The sequence below is a fragment of the Furipterus horrens genome, unplaced genomic scaffold (assembly GCF_987537825.1).
Source record: "Furipterus horrens unplaced genomic scaffold, mFurHor1.1.pri manual_scaffold_3, whole genome shotgun sequence".
NCBI lineage: Eukaryota > Metazoa > Chordata > Mammalia > Chiroptera > Furipteridae > Furipterus > Furipterus horrens.
In genome coordinates this window covers 161,996,391-162,015,114 of record NW_028327173.1, presented here as the reverse complement: position 1 = coordinate 162,015,114, position 18,724 = coordinate 161,996,391, and the positions used below count along the sequence as shown (strand labels likewise).

At 45.1% G+C, this 18,724-nt stretch overlaps 1 protein-coding gene and 1 long non-coding RNA gene across 2 annotated transcripts in view; one reads left to right on the top strand and one right to left on the bottom strand.

Annotated features, from left to right (window-relative positions):
* LIPC (lipase C, hepatic type) overlaps window positions 1-18,724 on the bottom strand; it is a 126,874-nt gene that overhangs the window by 91,107 nt on the left and 17,043 nt on the right. The window lies entirely within an intron of this gene.
* Window positions 7,806-11,249, top strand: LOC150016562 (uncharacterized). Its single transcript, XR_016510056.1, has 3 exons — window positions 7,806-7,903; window positions 8,694-8,746; window positions 10,512-11,249. It is a non-coding gene; the product is annotated as an uncharacterized LOC150016562 (long non-coding RNA).

The window sequence follows — 18,724 nt, the reverse complement described above, 5'->3', positions numbered from 1 at the left end:
TTTAATATTTATCATACCTTGTCATTACTTTTTAAGATCAAGCAGGATAATCCCAGAGTATGGACAGAGGCAGCAAAGCTGAGATATATTAAGTAAATACTCTGTACGGATGCTAGCAGGTGGAGGACTTGACCAGTCAGAGAATCCAAGGTTCACAGGAAGGAGAGAAACCAATTTATGGGAAGTGGATTATAAAGCACATAGACCTTAATAAGGCAAAATATTCCCAGCCTCCATGGAGTCCATAGAGGGTAACTCTGTAGTTTTCAATCCAGGTTATCTTTACAACTGAATGCCAGATGGGTTGGGGTGGGCCTTTGTGTTATTTTTAAAGTTCCCCAGATGATTCTAATATACATCAAGGGGCGAGAAGCCAGTTCAATAATACTACTAGGTATTAATCACAAATCACACGGGAGGCTAATGTCACAGGGATGGAAGGATTAACTCATGCTGCAGATCACACCTGGATTTGTGGACCATCCATCTCAGGAGTGAGATCAAGAGAGAAATGATTATTCCATAGAGCAGTGGTTCTCAAACTGGAGCATGCATCAGAGTACCCTGAAGGGTTAGCTAAAACCTAGATTGCTGGGCTCGATCCCCACAGTTCTGATTCATTAGGTCTGGGACCCTAAAACTGACATGTCTGACAACTCCCAGGTGATGCCAATGCTGCGGGTCTGGGAGCACACTTTGTTCTTGACATAGGTCTTGGCTCTGAGAAGGGTTGTGGAAGGAGTGCGAGTCTAGGAGGCAGAGGACCTGGATTCAGGTCCTGGCTTTGCTGTGGCTCATGCATGTGCTGTGTGGCATTGGGTGAGCCATGTGACCTCTCTGAGCCCAGTGTCTTCATCCATAACCTGGGATAAAATGAGCTGCTCTGTCTATCCACAAAAATCGAGTGGGATAATCAGTAATCTCTTATTGGGTACTTTCCAGATACCAACCATTTTCCATGCTTTATTGCAATTAATTTTCTCTACATTCCTATGAGGTAGGCCCTATTTTTCTCATTTTACAGCTGCAGAGACTGAAGTTTAGCGAGCTTTTAGTGCTTTGTCAAGAGCATTGTGTCAGAGGTGGTTCTGGCTAACCCCAGAGCCCAATATCTCCACTACTTAGCCATGATCCCTAGTCCTCAGTGGGAAACCCTGGGAATCCTGAGACTGGCCAAACAACCTTGAGCTGTGGTTTGCATCAGGATTTGATGTATCAAATAACTTTACAACAGTGAGCAAACCCAAATTAATTAAAGCCTGGGCAGAAAAGGACGTTTCCAAGAGAAAACACAACAAAACACAACAGTCACTCGGTTACTCTGAGAATAGGCCACTCTCGAATGTGATGCATGCATTAATGGGGAGGAAAAAGGAGCAGAGCAAACAGCCAGCAGAAGAGCAAAGGGCTCTTTAACAGCCTGCCAAAATCCCAGGAAACTTCCTCCCAGAAAGCCTGGCAGCAGATCACTAATGCTGCCACTGGTTCATTAAGTCAAAGCAGCCATCTTGGGGAAAAGACAGCTCTGAAGCAAGAAAAAAAGAAAGTGCTCACACGAGGGGACTGGGAAAAGCTACCAAGTGGGACCCTATGTGTGCAAATCAGAATCTGTGAGCTCAGGAGTGTCCCAGGGGAGCTTACAGAGATAAGAGCCCATGATCAAAGGTTCTGCACCTCAAACCAGGAAGCCCCTGAAAGTTGAGTATCTTGGATCCTGGGAACAAGAACTCATGTTCAGGTATGGATGGAACAATGATCACTAAAGGCCATTTCAGCATTTCAGCTCTTAGTTCCAATGACACTCTGGATGTTGGACCCTCCTGTTTCATTGGTCTACCAGATTTATTTTCCCAGGTAAGCAAGCATTTGGGTAGGTATATAGTGAATGAAAAAAAATTAACTATCAGAAAGAATTTGATGAAATATCATGTCAAGGTTTATTAGGGAGAGAAGTTATTACAACTGTTATCCATGAGTAGAAACAATTTTGTGTAAAAAGTTACTATATTAAAAAGTGGAAGTGGGCAGTGGATCTCTGATCAAGATGGCGGTATAGGTAAACATACTTTGTCTCCTCATGCAACCATAGAAAGAATTACAACCAGATCTCAAAAACAAATGACAACCAGAAGCATCAGAAAATTGAGCTATATGGAAGCCCAACAACCAAGGATTTAAAGAAGCCAGTTCATCCAGACTGGTAGGAGGGGCAGATTCGCACAGATGGGGCAGAGAGGCGGTGCGGCTCAGACAGGTGGCAGTGGTGGAATAAATGGTCCCACATTTAGATGTGGTGGATAAAAATCAGGATAACCTGGGAGTGAGCAATCCCAGTCCCAAGCCAGACAGCATGGCCCAGGGTTCCAGCACTGGGAAGATAAATCCCCATTACCTCTGGCTGTAAAACCCAGTGGGGTTTGGGGCAGCAGGAGAAACTGCTGGATTTTTACCATTTAAAGGGCCTGCATTGTCTTAGACTATACACCAACATCAGGTAGCAAACGGAAGGGTGCCAGTTGCATGTGGGAAGTGGGGGAAGTGGGTGAAGTGACTGGAAATGGGGCGAGAGCTGGGAAAATCACCAGGAGCCAGGTAGCAGCATTGTCTCCTCTCCAAACCCCCACCACAGAGCTACAGAGCAGTGAAGCAGGTGGCCCTGCCCTGGCAATTACCTAAGGCTGCGTCCCATACAACTTAAAGGTACCTTTGCTACATAGGACACACTACTAAGACAGGGAGTAAAAGCAGCTCTTCTTAATACACAGAAACACACACAGAGGGAGGCTGCCCAATTGAGGAGGAAAAGAAATATGGCCCAAATGAAAGAACAAAACAAAACCCCAGAAAAAGAATTAACAAAATGGAGATAGTCAACCTATCAGATGCAGAGTCAAAATACTGGTAATAAGAAAGCTCAGAGAACTCATAAAATATGGCAAAAAATCAAGAAAGAAATGAAGGTTGCACAAAGTGAAATAAAGAAAAATACATAGGGAACCAACAATGAAGGAAAGGAAGCTGGGATTCACACCAACAATTTACAATAAAAGGAAGAAATAAACATTCAACCAGAACAGAAAGAAAAAACAAGAATGCAAAATACAATGAGAGGCTTAGGAACCTCTGGACAACTTTAAATGTACCAACATGTGAATCATAGGGGTGCCAGAAGGCGAAGAGGAAGAGCAAGAAATTAAAAACTTATTTGAAAAAACAGTGAAAGAAAACTTCCTTAATTTGGTGAAGGAAGTAGACATACAAGTCCAGGAAGCACAGAGACTCCAAAACAAGTTGGACCCAAAGAGGACCACACCAAGACACATCATAATTAAAACACCAAAGGTTAAGGATAAAGACAGAATTTTAAAAACAGCAAGAGAAAAGCAAAGAGTTACCTACAAAGAAGTTTACATAAGACTTGGTTGATTTCTTAAAAGAAACTCTGCATTCAAGAAGGGGCTGGCAAGAAGTATTCAAAGTGATGAAAAGCAAGGACCTACAACCTAGATTACTCTATCCAGCAAAACTATCATTTAGAATGGAAAGGCAGATAAAGTGCTTCCCAGACAAGGTAAAGCTAAAGGAGTTCATCATCACCAAGCCATTATTACATGAAATGTTACAGGGACTTATTTAAGAAAAGGAAGATCAAAACTGTGAACATTAAAATGACAAACTCAATTATCAACAACCAAATCTAAAAAACAAAAACAAAAACAAACTAAGCAGACAAATAGAACAGAAACAGAATTATAGGTATGGAGATCATTTAGAGGTTATTAGCTGGGAGGGGGGAGGGGGAGAATGGGGGAAATGGTGCAGGGATTAAGAAGCATAATTGGACTTCTGGCCAAGATGGAGGTGTAGACAGACATGCTGCGTTTCCCTCCACAACTAAGAAGGAATACAACTACCTCAAAACTAGAAACAACCAGAAGTTCCAGAAAATCAAACTGCATGGAAGTCCAGCAAACAAAGATATAAAGAAGAAATACTCATCCAGACATGTAGGAGGGGTGGAGCCAGGGCAGAGAGGATGCGGTGTGATGGCAGCAGCAGCGCTGGCAGCAGCAGGTCAGCAGAAAGTGCAGTCACACATTTTAAAGTCAGGAGGGGCACCTTGGGAGCATTCCCAGTTTCTTACCAGACCTCACAGCTCCCAGTCCCAGCACCAGGGAAAATCAAGCCTCATTGCTTCTGAATGTGCAGACCAGTAGGGGTTGGGACAGAGGCAGAAACTGCTGGTCTTAGCAGAGTCCGCTTGTTTAAAGGGCTCCTATGATCCTAGAACGTGTTCAGACCCACCCACTCTGGGAACGATGGCCAGGGCAGCAGCTAGAGGGGCGCCAGTCTGGTGCAGAAGTTGGAGAGGTGCCTGGAAAAGGGGCAAGTGCTGGACAGGCGGCATTGTTCCCTCTCTGACCCCTCCTCCACATACAGTGATATGGCATGGTGAAACAGGTCGCCCTGTACTGACAAATTGATAAGACTCCGCCCCTTACAACGTAACAGGAGCGACAGCTCTACCTGGGATGCAGAGGCAAACAAACACAGGAGCCTGTCAGAATGAGGAGGCAGAGAAGTATGCCCGAAAGGGGGAATGGATCAAGGTTCCAGTCGGAGAACTAAGTGACAAGGAGATAGCCAACCTAACAGATGAGGACATAGACAACCTAACAGAGACAGAATTCAAAACACTGGTGAAAAGATGCTCATAGGCTTGACAGATATGCTTGAGTACGGCAAATGTGTAAGAGAAAAAGTGAAGGCTATGCTAAGTGAAATGAAGGAAAATCCACACAAAACCAATGGTAAAGGGAAGGAAACTGGGGTTCAAATCAATGATATGGAGCATAAGGAAGAAAAAAACAGTGAACCTGTGCAGAATGAGAAAGCAAGAATTGAAAAAAATGAGGAAAACTTCCCAAATTTTGCAAAGGAGATGGACATACAGGTCCAGGAAGCATGGAGGGTTCCATGTGAGCTGGACCTAGAGGGGACCACACAGGAAGCATCATGATTGAGATGCCAAATGTGAAAGATAAAGACAGAGTCCTGGGGGCAGCAAGAGAGAGGCAGAGAGTTGCCTACAGGGGGTGCCTATAGGACTATCAGTTGATTTCTTAGAGGACACTTTGCAGGCAGGAAGGGACTGGCAAGCAGTATTCAATGTGATGAAAGGCAACCTGCAACCAGGACTACTCTATCCGGCAAAGGTATTATTTGGAATGGAAGGGCAGATGAAGTGCTTCCCAGACAAGGTGAAGCTAAAGGAGTTCATCGTCACCAAGCCATAACTATATGAAATGTGAAAGGGACTTACTTAAGGAAAAGAAGATCAAAACTATGAACACTAAAATGACAACAAACTCAGAGCTATCAACAACTGAATCTAAAAAATGAAAACCAAATCCAAGTAAGCAAACCAGAATAGGAACAGAATCATAGGTATGGGGATCATTTGGAGCGTTATCAGCTGGGAGGTGGGAGGGAGATAAATGGGGAAATGATGCAGGGATTAAGAAGCATATTCGTTTGGTACAAAATACACAGGGGGAAGTTAAGAATAATATAGGAAAGGGTGAAGCCAAAGAACCTATATGCATGACCCATGGACATACACTAAGTGAGGGGCATTGCTGGAGGGAAGGGGGGGTACTGGGCAGAGGGGGGCCAAGGGGGAAAATTGGGATAGCTGTGATAGCATAATCAATAAAATAGACTTAAAGAATGGGGCTGTTGTCAGGAGTCAGATAGGCAGTGGATGTCTGAAAAGTGCTTTGAAAACTGGAATTTATTATTCATTCGAATGAAGGCATTCAAAAAAATTGGAATAATGTTGTAAATGAAGAGATGTGGAAAGTGACTTAATAATTGCAATAACAACCATACAGCAATTTTTTTCCCATTGCTCTTAGAGGGTAAGGGAGAGAGAAACAGAGAGAGAAACATCAATAAGAGAAGCATTGATTGGTTGTCTCTCACACATGCCTGAACCAGGGATCAGGCCCGCAACCCAGGCATGTGTCCCAACCGGGAATCAGTCCCACAACCTTTTGGTTACAGGACGACACTCCAACCAACAGAGCCACATGCGCTGGGGGTGCCATACATCAGTTTTATATGATATGAAAAGAAAGGAATGAATCTATGAATTCTAGAAGGTAAAATATTCAGCTGCTGCTGCTGCTGATGGATTAGGGGCATGTGAATGGGCAGAAAAATAGAAGATGACCTTCAGTGTGGACACGGTCATAATGTGTTTTGCAACAAGTAGCCCAAGCAACGTAAAAGTGGTTGGCTCTGACCTAATGGGTATAAACTAGAGAGGAATTTTGGTCTTTGCAGCCTGTTTCTTGCCTGCAATGTTAGTTTGATCAAGATAGCTAACGAAGTATTTAGAATTACTCTAGGTCCTTAGCCCTTAAAGGGGCCATGGAAATAATGTAGTCTATTGATCACTTTAATTTTATAGGTGAGAAAACTAAAACCCAGAGAGCTAAGAGGCTTGTTCAAGGTCCCATAACTAATCAGAGAATGCATTGTACGCAAGATGGAAAGCATTAGTCTACCTTTCATGAAATCAAGGCATCTGATAAAGTCTGCCTTAAAGAAGCTTTTTTAAGTTGACGGGGTGGAAGGCTGACCAAATGCTACTTCAGAATGACCCATTGCATTGCTGTAAAAGACAAGTCATTGAGATGGAGATATAGATGCCTCATGACTAGAAAGATTTCCCAAATAATGCTTTTCAAGTGATTCCTAATAAATCACACAGACAGAACCTCACAGTGAAATCATGAGTTTAGAACAGGCCTAATGATGAGAGCCCAAACATGCACTGGTTTGGGAGTAAGTCTTCCTATTTTAAAATTGGCATTTAGCCATCAGAAGGCAGGGCTCAACAGAATGTCAGAGGATTCTTAGGCATCCATCAGCAGGTCTAATTCCTCTGCCCTTGTGTTAACTAGCAGTTGCAGACATCGTGGGCTGTGATTCTCTCTCTAGTTTCATGTGTATCTATACCTAGTTTGACCACGCACTGCAGAGAGTAGGGAAGATGACAGAGACAGAGAGCCTTGGCAAAGATGTGTCCTTGGTGATGACTGCACTCTCCACTGGGACTTGCCTGCGCCTTCCTGCTCTAGCTGATTTCCTAGGCACAAGGATGGCTGACCCAAGCTCTTAGCCCTGTCCCTCCAGCTTCCTGTATCCTCTTTGAACTTCACCCATTAGGGGTCTGATCTGTGATCCTGCCGGATTTACACCTCACCCCTACTCTTAGTTGGACATTTGATCTCTGTCTCTTCTGTTCAGCCTAGCCCTGCATGTCAGTAACATCCTATCGTCTTTATTTAATCTGACTTTAATCTCCCATTTGAAGCCTCTCCCATTGTTCATGTGGAATTTCATGGAATTCTCTCTAAATGTGTGTTTTTAAGTTTCAGATCTTCATTGGGACTGTGTAAGAGCATAGTCTGTCAGAAGCCAGGGGTAAAAACTGTAAGTACAGACTGTAAATAAATATGATCCATCAATAAACACATCCTGCTGCAAACGACCAGGAGCTGAGGTTAGGGGGGCAGTAGAGTAAGGGAAACAGCCTCTTCTGATTGAAGGATGGGAGTCACGAGGGCAAATGTAGGGCATACGCGACAATCATCTTCTTTCTCTGGTTCCTGGTGGGATAAGACATAGAAACTCCAAATGTCCAGGGAAGTGGTAGGGCTGCAAGAATAGGGCTTTTCTTTACTCTGGTGCAAACCACTAATAGTTATTCTTTTATTTGGACTTTAAAGGTGAAGGAGAAGAAAGATCTCACCTGCTTCGATATCTGGTAAAGCCACCGAAAGTTCTAGGAAAACAAGAAGCCTGGGAGGAACTGACCCCAAGAGGGTTGAAGGTAAGTTAAAGACTTGCATTTTACTCAAATTTGAGAGAACTCAAGGACTGGCCTTGGCTGTTGTACATGGCAATAAAGAACAGTGTTTCAGATGCTTGATATTCAGATGTCTTTAAACCATGCTCTACATAAAATGTTTTATTTATATTAGCTAAATGTTTGCCACTATGAATTGTTTTAGGGAAGCCCTGTTGAGCTCTAGTTGTGCGGGAAAGCAGGCTGGTATCTGCCCTGGCTCACCACATGGATGGGGGCAGGATCTGTGGAGCCTAGTTCATGCACGCAGGTGGCATCCCCCCCAACACACAGGGTGTCCCTAGTACTTACATTACTGGCTTGACCAGCCTAGGAAAACTAAGTCACAACCAAGGCCAAGGTACTTAAAGATGGAAAGGGACATGTATATGACAGATGAAAACTCAAGTAGGTGGCAAATGTGTGTTCCTTTAATCAGAATCTATTTTAATATAAAACAGAGCTTTTGGCACTTTCCCCCCTGAATGAAAGCTTTGGATTTCCAGAAGGGGTTATATGCCTTTCATCTGTGTTTTCACTAGTGTTCTATTTTCTGATCCATTACTTTCATCTTTGAAACCTGTCACTGTGACTCTTGTATTAATGTAACCATCACTCAAAAACCCTTTTTACTTTTTGGCTCAGAAGTGTCTAATATCAGGCAATTTGAATTATTTTATTTGCAGTGACCTCATATTTGAGAGTCATGCAAGATGTACTGTGAAATTAAATGTTCAAAGATAATCAGTACCTTTACTGAATGTTTTTCCCCCAGGTGAGTACAACGGTGAGGATTCCCAAGGGAGTGATGGAAAACTGGAAAAGCTGGTAAGTACCCAGTGCTGAGTTCCTGAGGGAGAGGGCAGGGGGCCGGTAGGAGGGTTGGTAGTTGAGCACTTGGTGGGATAACTGGGCAGAGTCCTCAGGAAATGTTACCTTTTACAGCCGTTTTTATTCCAGTCCATCTCTGAATGCTCTGGGTTTTTCCTTTGAAGTGTTCCTCGCATCTTGCTTTGACCTCTGTTTTGCCACAGAGACCACCTCAGCCCCTACCCGTGAGCCCTACCCTCTTCACCTCACATCTGGAGTTCTGCATAGCTATGAAGCTGGCTTTGCTGGCTGGCTTTCTGCCCTGCATCCGGCTTGTGGACAGCTCCAAACAGAGCCCTGATAGCATCACGTTCCAGTCACTTTGCTAAAAAGCCCTGTTGCTCCCTGTTTCTGAGAAGCACCAATCTGGCTGGTTTTCCCCTTACAGATGAGAACACTGAGGGCCAAGGAGTCTAAGCAACCAGGCCATACTCGAAAGCCATGTGGCACGGGGCCTTGGGTCTCCTGACTCCTGCTTCTGACCCCTTCCCCATTAACAGGCTGCCCGGTTTTCCCCAATTTCCCATTCAGGGGTCCTATTATTTCCCAACTCCAGAGCTTCTCCAAACACTCCCTGGGTGACACGGTACAGGTGGAGACGGGCCTGCGCAGCTGTGCAGTCAGCCACTTTGAGTGTGCCATTCAGCCCCGCCCCTTCCTAGCTGAGTGACTTTGAACAAGAAAGGTAACTGTCCTGTGCTTCCCAATCCCTGAGATGTTACAAGAACTCCTGCAGGTGGGAGTGAGGGTGGCACATGGGATCATAACCGGAGTGCAAGGCTCAGTACACAGTACGGGGGCTCAGGGATGGAGAAGCCGCTCTTCTCTGGTCAGGTGCCCCCAGGAGCCCACCAGGACTGTTTGCCATGCTGCCTCCCATCCGGCCCATCCTCTCTTTTCTAGTTTATACCCCCTAGTCACCCTGACAGCAGCTCAGTAGCCCCTACCCATGAGCGCTTCTCTACCTCCCGAATTCCCTAAAGCCCCTGACTCACTCCTTCACATTCAGAGTTGGAAATCCAGGGAAGGACCCAAACCTTATTTCAGAACTATGTTTTCAGTGTCCTGGAAGCCAGAGCAGCCAGACTGTTGGTGGGCCAGGGCTCCAGGAGCTTGGGGGAGTTTGGGGTATTTTGGAGTAGGCTTGGGAGGTGCTCATCAGGAGCTGAAAGCACATGCAGAGCAGACCCCGCAGTGCCCTCCTCAGGCACCCACCAGCGGGCTTGGAAGCAGATAGGCCAGACTCGTGAAGCCTGCACGGGAGCCCTCAGGTGGAGCCCCAAGAGTGAGCCTCCCTTCCTGGGAAGAATGGAGAGCTCAGTTCTTGTCAGGTGTGGGTCAGCTACACCCACATCTGACGATTGTTCTGACCTCAGGGGAACCCAGGGGCGCTGCCCCTCCTGCCAAGGAGGAAGCCCTACTTGCACAGGGCCTGTGAGGCTAACCCTGACCCTCCCTGGAGGGTGAATCGAGCTGGAACCTGTTCTAGTTCAGGCGTCCTTGGGAAGTGGGTGTGGATCATCCAGTTCCTTCCTGTGACGGCTGCAGGCGTTGCCCAGAGCCCGGGCCTGCTGCTTTTCTGCCTCACTTCAGGGCAAGTCCAATTTGAGGAAATGTTCATTTGTTTTCTCATAAACATAAAAATCTACTTATGTGACTCGAGGTAATACGAAACACCTGTTTGTTGGTGGACTCACATCTTATTTATTTTTTCCGCTTTTAGGTGTGCACAGGACTTCCTCCAGAAACTGCTGCTTTCCTGAAAACATGGACCAAGTCTGGGACTGTGTCATTTTAGCTCTGATGTGATTTCTGTGTGCATGTATTTATTGTTAATGCTCTAAAAGGGACTCCCCAAAGGAAAAACCACAATGAAGCAGTTCTCCAAAAGCTCTGCCACGAGGGTCTCATTCAAGCGTGGCAAAGGACTAAAATACAACCTCACCCACAAATATTTGCCCTCTCAAGGAGCACTACCCAAAGTAGGTCTCTAAAAAGACACTTTCTGTGTCACTTCCCCCTCACTGGGAAAGGTCAAAGGTTGGGCACTAGATTTTGACTAGACTTTCCAGGGGTCTTCTTGTGCTGAGAGAGGCCAGCCCCGCCCATGTCCCAGGCCATTGGCTTTCAATGGCTAACAGCTGTTTTTGTCCCAGCAGAATAGAAAACACATATCTCATCTATAATATATGAGGTGAGTGCCCCATCTCTCCCCTGTATGGCTTCCATAGCCAAATGGAAATTTATAGCTTTCTCTACATTCTGTGATCTTTTCCTTTATTTTTTTAAAACACTCATTAGACAAATGATAAAACCATGGTTGTAAGGACATCAGTAGTATTATTGATGGCAGGCCTTGGGGTTGACCTAATGCATAACTTAAACCATCTCCTAAAGACCAGAGACATAGTTGGCTAAGGGATACTGGGGTCAAGGTCAAGGGACAGGAGTTGTTCCGAGACAGAACCACAGAACCGGGTGGTACTTGGGCTATAATTCCTGGGGCATAAGGATGACTCAGATTCTACTGAAAAGAGCGTGGACACAGGAAATTGTTTGGTTTCTGAGCTTTTCTCCTGGGGAAAGGAAAACTAGAATGTTATTTGGCTCTGGTGGAAAGCTGATCTACAAACTGAAGGCATCCAAGGCAGAGGGTTTAGAGGTGAGAAACTACAAATGAGACTTCTTCTTTGAAACATATCATCCTAGATGTTTTGACTTGGGTTGGGGGGGAGGGGAAAGCCAGAAATGAGAACAATCTCTCTGCTATAAATGATAACATTAACATGTGTACCAATACAAAGAGCAACTCCAGTTGTCCTTGCTGTCTGTTTTCATCTGCCTGGCTTAGGCTATAGTTGCATGAGGTGGAGGGACATGGGGGAGGGGGCAGGCTCAGCTGTCAGTGTGACCTTAGCACAGGCTGACCTTTCGCGTGGATATCCATTTCCCAATTACAAAGGTCAGTTTGTGAGCATCACATTTGGTAAGCTCTTCCTCATGACCCCATTTAAAGTTTTATTTTTCTTTCAAGAGGCATGACACAAGATATATAGGCATACATTTTTCTCCAGAATTTCCCATCCCTGTAGGAGTGAAAAACGGAAATAGGTGCTTATTTAGTTTTTACGAAGCTCTCTAGCTACTGGGGACAGACGGATTTTTGCCATTTAATTTTTGTTATTATCCAGGTTATGAAAATGTATTTCTTAATCCTATAGCCACAGAGGCTCCTGATCAGAAGCAGCATAAACTGATATGTCCCCTGTACTCCAGGAGCATGTAATTTAAGACTAACAACATGGCATATACACAGAGAAACGTGCAGAAAATACTCAAAGAGCCAGTATCAGTGGCAGGATGAAGACATGGGCTTTGGCCCAGGAGGGAGAGGAAAAGAATGCTGTGGATCACAGAGGCTGCTAGCTCTTTCGGTGCAAGATAGATATCCTCATGTTATATACAGTTTGGTCAAATTTACACAGAGAAAATGGCCAAGCCAGTGTTTTTAGCCCTTTTGATTACCAAATGGGATTACCTGGCTGGCTTGGCAACTAAAGATAATAACAATGAAGGTGACTGATCACAAAACGACAAGACTTCTGCTGTACAAAGACTTTAGGGAGAAGTCATGCAATATGGCGGGTGTGGGGAGCTGCCCTGAGGACGATTCCAGTTGTGTGGTTTACAGAGGGAAAAACGCAGTACTACTGTCGCTCTTCCCTGGAGAAGCAAGTAGCATGTAATAAGCTGCATGACTTGTAGGCATTTCTGCTTTCCATGGGTAAGCTTTAGGAAAGATTAGAATATTCCATGCTCTGATTCCTGGGGGCTGCTCACTCAGCCTACATCAGTCGGCAATGCACCCTGGGCTCATCTGACAGGGCCCGGATGCTGGGAACTGAGGTGCCAGGTCCTGGGTGTCATCTCTGCTGGAAATGAGTCCCCACCTTGCTCTGCGTTCTTGAGTATGCCACCTGACCTCCTTATGTCTATTTCCTTATTAGTAAAACAAATGAGTTGGACTAGATGTTCTCCAGGACCCTGTCCAGTTTTCCAATTCTATGGATCAGGTGTACTTTTTAAAAAGTATGCTTCTTCATTTGGGAAAATAGCAATGGTGAAGCCCTAAAAAGACAGAAGATCTCTTGTTTTTCCCAATTTGTTCTGCCTTTGTGAGTGTGGAGGGGAAACACGTGCATAGTACATAGTACACAGGGGAGAAAAGAGAAGACACCTACTCGAGGCTAAGGGTGGGGCAGGCCTCCTGTGTGGATGAGGCTACTTGTGGGACTTGGGGGAGGTTACCATGTGCTCCTGCAATCCTCCCAGGACAGGGGAGCACACCTAGTCTCCACTACACCCCTCTTCTGAACTCCCTCCCGAGCCTCTGAGCTACATCAGGCTAGATGTGCCCTGTCCCCGGCTATGGCTTCAGGCTTAGCCCAGTGCTCTAGGGCTCCCTGCTCTAGACCCTTCATACAAGAAAACCTTATTTTTTTTTTTATGATTATCGAAGTCATATATGACACTTCAGGGAAATTGGAAAAGTATTAAAATCCTATCACCCAGAACTATTTTCATTTAAGTGCATTTTCTGCTAATGTATTTTATTTTATCCTTAGCACATTCTATTACCTGTTTTTGTTTTTGCTCAACCTCATGGCATGTTTCCATATCATTAAGTGTATCTGGCCTCACTTCATCTCCTGTTGCTTCCCAGAGTTGACCCTCTTCTCCTGGGAACCCTGACCAAGTCAGGATGTTCCAGCCTCCGCTCGTTTGCCTGTGCTATTTGCCTGCCTGAAGTGCAGTCACATTCCATTCACTTCTAGTCTTATGACTCCTTAGGGCCCTATGTCCTCCATGAAACCTTCCAGGACAACTTGAAGGGCTCTTCTGATTGTCCCCCCATCCCTGACGATGTGCTCTGGTCTTTACTATGTGCTGCTCTGGACAGTTAGGTCTCTCTTTATGTGGATGGCCCTCAGGCAGTGGTGTGATGGGAAATATTTCACGATTGGCACCCTGGAAAAAAACGTACGCACGTATGTGTACATACACGTGTACACACATACACATGTATGTGCATGTATGTACACACATATACATATACACATACATACATAAGGTTATTGTATATTTTATTAATACCAAAATGTGTATTACACAATGAAAACAATAAAATAGCCAATAATCTTTATGTAAACTATATAGCTATTGATCCTCACAGAATGCTATCGATGATTTTGCTGAACTTCTCTATCATTAGCCAACCCATTACCTCAGACGTTGAACATATATAGTTCTGATAGGAATGTTGGTTGATAGTTTCAATTACATGAAATAGTAAGACAAAAATAAAGATGGAGATGTGTATCAGAACTTCAATCATTTAACAATGACATGAGCTACTTCTTTGCTGTATCCTATAATAAGTTTTGAATCCTGGAAGAATAATTCATCGAATTTTTTGTGCTATTTACAATTGGAGCAACTACAGATGTTAACACAGTTTTGAGTGTAATCTTTATTATTAACATTTTCTCTATGGCTTTCTTAAGTCTAGACCAGGGCCCAACAATCTATGGCGAGCCAAATTTGTCCCACCACCTATTTTTGCAAATAAAGTTCTATTGGAACATGGCTGTTTCAATTTGTTTTTCTATTGTCTGAAGCTGCTTTTGTGCTGCAATGGCAGATTTGAGTAATTGTAACAGAGACCATATGACCAACAAAGGGAAAAAATATTTACTACCTGGCTCTTTATAGAAAAGTTTTGCTCATCTTTCCTCTACACAGTCAAGAAAACAATAAATCAAATCCTGATTAATTTTAGTTATTAGTGTAAAATAAATTTGTAGTATATACTAATTTCCATGTGTAAATGTAATCATCATGGCTGCTATTAAGCTTCCACAGTGATGTTCCTAATGGGAGTTGGGAAGCAATGCATTTTATTTATTTCATCATTATATAGTATTTCGACCATAAATGTCAATAAATAGCAATAATCTTTAAAACAGATATAACTGTAAAATGTAGTAATTAGGAACAGAGTTTTGAATATTTACTACTGTGTTTTTAACATAGTTTATTTTAATTGTGAGGTTTTATAACTTAATTTTTAAATAATGTCTATACTTAATAATCAGCTTGCAAAATTCTTGAAAATTTAATAACTGGCTCTGTCAAGGGTGAAGGCTTTGGTCTTTGGTGGACCCTAGCCCATCTGGGTGGCTCCCTCTGAACTCCAGCCCTGGGGGAAATTCTGCCCAGGACAAGGGCATGCGAGTATCTCATGCTAGTCATAAGTCTTAAGTCATAAGTATGTGGCATAAGTGCATGGCTAGTCATAAGTGTGTGGCAGGGGCACTGACCCCGTCTGCTGATTAGAAAATTGCCATGTACTCCGGCCACTGGAGAGTATAACCACGAAACTCCACTCACCATGTGTGGAAATGAGTCATTCTGGGCAGAGCTCTCTATGCAGCCCAGATGGTGCCCTGACCTTGCATGACCTCGGCTGGGTATTCTATGGGGCTAGAGCAGCCAGTCTGTCCTGTCAGCTCATGCCCAGCTTTCAAGTACTAACTTATATCCCTGCCCCTCCTCCCCTAGAAAGAGCTAGCTGACTGAAGCCAACTCAAGGTTTCTGGGGTCACATGGCCCTCGCCTGGGAAGACAATGGTCAGGACCCGTGGTCTGAACCAGTTGGTGCTTTCTTTAAGGAAACCCCATGCCTGAAACCCTCCATAGTCAGCTGCTCAGTAGCCTTGGAAACAAGGTGTTTTTCTGGCTAATTGCTCTAAGTTTGCCTTTAGCTGCTGTAGACAAGTGTTTCTGAGGCATCTGCATGAAACAACAGGGGGAGAACAGATGCCCAGGAGCTGCAGGGCTGGGTTTCTTTCTATTCCACCATTACCACTAAGCTGTGTGATCTTGGGCTTGTCACTTAACCCCTCTGAGCCTATTTCCTTGCAGGTTAAATGCCTCACAGGATCATTGTGAGGCCAACTGAGATAATGTATATGAAAACATGTGGCAAAAGAGGACAAGTGAACTGGACTGGCGCTAGAACCTGTGCTGGAAACACCAGGTGTGAAGTAACTCATATTCTCTAAAGAGAGCTGTCAACATATGGGACCAGATTCCTCTAACTCCTGGGCTCCAAAGAAAGCAGACCCAGTTACCATCACTACCCTCCCCTGGGCCATGTAGGGAGTGAGTGGGAGAAGGGAGGTGGGGGTAAGTGGGAAAAATATTTACTCTGCCCTCCCATGTGACCTTGAGGTCAAGTTGGGGGCATCTAGCAGAATCACTTACGGAGACTGCAGGGCGAGGGCACCTGCAGGAAGGAGCAGTTGTCTTCGTCTAGTCTGGATGCTTGCTGAGATGTTGAGACTCTTGGTCCCATTAGGTGGTGGGAATATGGTGATGGAGTTTTGGGGAGAGTGTGACATGTGTCCATAGGAGTTTGTGTGAATGTGAAGACAGGAGGCTCAGCCAGGGCGAGAAGGGACTGGGCTGCAGTGTGTCTGAGGGGTGGGATCCTCCTTCACCTCAGTTCCCTTTGGCCCTCAGAGGCTGAGGAAAGACCCCAGTGGTTTTGGAGGTTCTGTAAAGAAGGACAGAGTGGGAGGAACATGGACTAGGGGAGAAGCCAAAGGGGGCTACAGTTGTCCTTGGTGACAGGAGTGGGGTCATGCTGAGAGGCCCTCAGAAAGCCACACACACAGGACCAACCTGTAGCCAGTGCCAACAGCTGCAGTTGGGCTCAGAGTGAGGCCAGACAGCTGACAAGCAGCGAGGGTCTCTGTCTTCTACCTGTACCCCACTACCAGCTTCCCTAGAGAGGGTAGGCCCTGATTGAGGGGAGCAATCTCAGAACCAGGCCTGCTCTCCCACCCCAGCCCATGGTGCCCCAGTGGGAAGAGAGGTGCAAGGGTAGGACTCTCCCCTCCACACTGCAAATCCCATCTCCTCCTTGAATCTGCTCGTGAAGGAGGGGGAAAAAAGTCAAATCAGACGTAAGACTGTGGCTTTAGAGTTACATAAGGTAAAAAGACGTTTAATACTAGAACTGACCAGAAGTGAAGAAATCTTCCCAAGAGGCCATTAAAGGATGGAAAAGTATGACTTGATAGTATGTGGTCAAAGGTAAAGATGAGAGAAATACAAAACTGTTTCACATTTATAGCCTACATTTAGACAGGTCAATAAAGCTGTAACATAAGTCTTAGTACTTATGGCAGACAGTCCATTTGGACTAGGTGAATTGACTCAAATACATGTATAGAGCATTGGTTCTCAAACTTCAGCATGCACTAGAAGCACCCAGAGAGTCTGTTAAAGCAGACAGTTTCTGGTTCAGTAGGTCTGGGGCGAGATAGAGAATTTGCATTTCTAGGAAGGTCGCAGGTGATGTTTATGCTGCTGGTCTGGGGACTACAATTTGAGAATCCCTGTGGTGTCGATTGGAGCATCACTGGGATGTGTCATTAACACAGCCTTGAAAACAGGCCCCTGAACTTCCTAGGAAGCCAATAGAAAATGCTGCTCTTGTTTATTTCACCCATCTATTTTCCCTGTAGGGAACAAGGCTTGAAAGTTGCATTAGTATTCCTGTGTGTTAAAGAACAAAGGAAACATCATGGGCTTACAAAGAATGGCCTGTAAATTCATCAGGATTTCCCCTATGCTCCTCAGGTCAGCTCTGTCCAGGCAGATTAGCTGCTGCAGCACACCTTTGAGCAGGGGCCCAGTGTGCAGTCAAAGGTGTGTAGGCAGGGACAGGGACAGGGACAGCAGTCTGCTTACCCCTGTGCACGCAGGAGCCATCCCTGTCTCCCCTCTCACAGCCTCCATGTCTGGCTGGCATCTCCTCCTCAGAGGAAGCGCCCTTCGCATGGGGATCCTGCTCAGTCAGGTTTGGGTAGAACTGATCCTACTCAAGGGGTAGGCCTGGGTCCCAAACCAGGCCAATCAGAGATTCCATCCTCTGGGCTACTGCCATCTATTTAGGGGTGAGCACCTGGCCAAACAGAGTCCTTTCCCAAAGGTTTGCAAGAGGTATGTGATAAAGTATCATAATCTCTCTGGAATTTTGAGCTGTAAGGATCAAGGCAATTTGGGACTCCCAAGTGCCATGATGAAGGGAGAGAAAGAGAGGAAGAGGAAGAGAGAGTGGGTGGGCAGTGACAAAGGAAGGGAGAGAGAGAATTGAGAGCCATGGTGACTTTATTAGAGGCATAGATCCAGCTGTATCCGAAGGCTATATTTTGACATCCCTGTTATGTGAGTAAATAAAATTCCCCCTTTGGCTTGAGTTAATTTGAATCGGATTTCTGTCCTTGAGACCAAAGGTCCCAACTAATACCTTCATTCTCACCTACCTTTCCGCATCTCAAAATGTGCTGATTTTTCTCCCTCCCCACTGTGCTCCTAGCCTTGTGAGAATCAGAGCCTTTGCTCTGCGGATGCTCACCTCCAAGAAACAAATCCCAAGTGATGACTTGCCAAGTTCACTGGATTTTGATGGGGGAGGGGGGTAGGCTTGGGGCGGCGTAGCTGCAGTACACAGTGACTCTTTCTAGCACATTTCCTGGAGCAAGTGCAGCCTTATGACTTATAATGTAAGGTCCCTGGTGCAAAGAAAAACTATTATCTGCCTCCAATGACCTTCTGGTGATCAACAGGGACTGTGCCCCTTCATAGCCCTGGGCAGAGTTTCACCTGCAATTCCTGACTACCACTGGGAAAATCTCTTAGGGACGATTGAGTGTGAACCAGCACGACAGACTGTTAGAAACACTGGAATCTCCTTACAACTGTCACCCAATAAAATTATCAAAACATCCCAGTAGCCAGACCACATGACCTTCTTAGTAATCATGGTATAACTGATCACCAGTGGATGTCCTGGGTGGTCCCAGA